General features: G+C 43.4%; 1 pseudogene; it reads right to left on the reverse strand.

Annotated features, from left to right (window-relative positions):
- Positions 1 to 319: 319 nt before the first annotated feature.
- On the reverse strand, positions 320 to 1,745 carry LOC107131080 (proliferation-associated protein 2G4 pseudogene; annotated as a pseudogene).
- Between the last annotated feature and the right edge of the window lie 907 nt (positions 1,746 to 2,652).

The raw sequence follows: 2,652 nt of genomic DNA on the forward strand, positions 1-2,652 counted from the left end.
AACTGAGAGGAAGTTTAACCACCCCAAAATCTATGGCTTTGGTATGCTGCTTATTTCAACATATCAATGGGCAATTGAGGAACAGCAACACATCGAGTGCATCTGGGGAATAGTAAATGCAAAAGAAGAGATTCTTCAAAAGAGACTCAATTGTCATGAATCCCTTCCCCTGTAATCTTATCAACCAGAGAAGATGAACTCACATTACAAGAGAGAAGACTGGAGGTTGACTCATACCCAGACTATTAACAATTATCTGAGGGCTACTCCCAGACAATTTTTTTTTACTCTGATTTTATTATTTAATTTCTCTTTTTCATTTAATGTAGTCTTCCGTGGTTGGCTCCCAAGACCAGAGTCAGTTGGAGCTGGTTGTTGTTGGAAAGGAGTGGGTTAGGGAACTGGGGTTGGGGAGAAAGGGAGACCCCCTGCTCTGCTGGGGGTCCTAGGTGGAGAAGAAGAACTGTACTTCACAAAGTCTGGGGTGTGGTGGGAAGGGGATGAGGCAGAAGTAGCAAGCTGGGGAAATGGGACCCACCTCAGTCCCCAGCTTCATTTTCTTCTAATGTTTCCCCACTGGTGGCATTCTCTGCAGTCTTGGAAGCCTTTTTTTTTTCTTTTTCTTTTTCTGGGTTTCTTGACTTGCAGAACTCTGAAGGAGGGCCTTTAGCTCTGCATCCTGGACCTCCATCTCAGACTTGTAGAGGTCAGGCTCAAAGGGACCACTGGTTATCTGCATGGGGCCATTGGGCATGAGCAGGATTGCAAATTTAAACTGGGCAACAAATTCCCCCTCCTTCTCAGAAAGAACATTAAATGGTTGTAGCAGTCCATGCTTGGTGCACTCCACCACACCCATCCGAGCCTTCTTCTCATCTTCAAATGCTCTTAAAGTAAATGGCATGGTATCAAAACGCCTTTCCACCTCACTGAAGAAGGCACGTGAAGTTTTCATTTTCAGTTCGTACTGTTTGGAGGGATCTCATTTGTAAATAGTGGTTCTCTGTCCTGCATCATTGACCTTGCCCTCTCCTAAGCTGACGAGAACATCCACAGCATATACTTCACGTACTTCAAATTCAGCTTTTTCTTGGTCCTTCTTCTGCTGGTCTGTGGGATTCTGGATAATGTTTTTTTCACCATTGATGACATGCTGCTTCAACTGGTGTGACAGCATACCTTCTATCGGCATCCAGTTAAATGAGTGAGCAACTTTGTTCCACGTCTGTCACTTGTGTGTTCTGATTTCTAGGTTTGGCCAGGCATAGGGCAGCTTCAGCACAAAGGTGAGCTATCTTAATAACATCTGCTTTCCTCCCTGTTACTTGGGTCCCCTGAGCTACATCAACCACACAGGTATGAGCTACATTAGCAATTAAGCCATCCACATGGAACCCAAGGTCAATTTTTACCAAGTCACCGTCCTTAAGAATATAATCCTGGCTGCTCTTCAAAGGGAAGAAGTGACATACAAAGTTATTTACTGAAATGCTGGTGGGAAAAGCAATACCTTTCTTCATTTCCTTTTCTTTCTTGAAGATTTTCTCTGTTTCTTCCGTGATCATGGCATGGCCTTTCTCACACAGGCTCAGTACTGACACACCTGAGCTAGATGCTTCCACCAAGGTTCGAAGTACCCAGTTGGCCATGTCGCACCGCGCCGCCCCCTCGCCCCCCATCTTATACTTGGTCACCACCAGGTCCTTGGCCATAGTTTGCTCCTGCTGCTCATCCCTGCCTGACATCTTCCTACTACCACCACTGCAGTCTCATTTCCCCTGAGCTGCCTCGTCTCCCAGACAACTTCTATTACCCAAGAAATTTTATCTGCATAAAAGACCACCTCTACTCATCATACATTTTTTCTTGTCATCCACTCTTAACTTGTGTGGGCATCACCCCCAAGAAGCCCTAAGCCGTAATTTTTTTCTATAGCTCAGGAAACTATATAAGCTTCAATCATCTGACCAATTTTTGAGTCTCATATTTTTGGGGACTCCAGTGCCTATATATGTAATTGTTTATATTTCTCCTGTGAATCTGCCTTATGTCAATTTAATTTGTAGCCCAACCAAAGAACCTAGAAGGGTAGGGGGAAGCTAGATTTTACTTCTCTACAAAGGGCTCAGATGATCTGATCATTGATGCACAAATCGTGACTTCCTGGCCTCAATCTCTCTGAGCTCCGTCACAAAAGCTTTGAGCTTTTGAGCAGAAGTTGATCTTTTTCTTCCCTAATTAAAATGCTACCTCACTTCACTGTACAAGGTAAAAACAGTCACTAATGTTTCAGACACTTGATCGACATCAAGGAAACACATTGGAAAATCAGACCAAATATTTTCACTTTGAAAATTTGAGTGGCAGGACCAGGAATCTGCATTCTTCAAAGAAAGAAAGAAAAATAATTCTAAGGCGAGCTGACCTAAGTTAAAACTTCCCACAGAGAACAGCAAGCTTCCTGTGTGGGGTGTGGGTTGTGCATAATATTTTATTATTTCCCACGCATCTTAGCTTACAAACGTGCAAAAGCAGCAGAATGCCCAGAGTCAGGAAAGACACACAGATTAAATAATTGCAAAAGAGCCTTAAACAATTGCTAGTTTCCAGTTTGGGTTGCTCTCTCTTTGTTATGGGTTTTTATACAACAGC

Source organism: Macaca fascicularis, chromosome 10 (assembly GCF_037993035.2).
Source record: "Macaca fascicularis isolate 582-1 chromosome 10, T2T-MFA8v1.1".
Classification (NCBI taxonomy): Eukaryota; Metazoa; Chordata; class Mammalia; order Primates; family Cercopithecidae; genus Macaca; species Macaca fascicularis.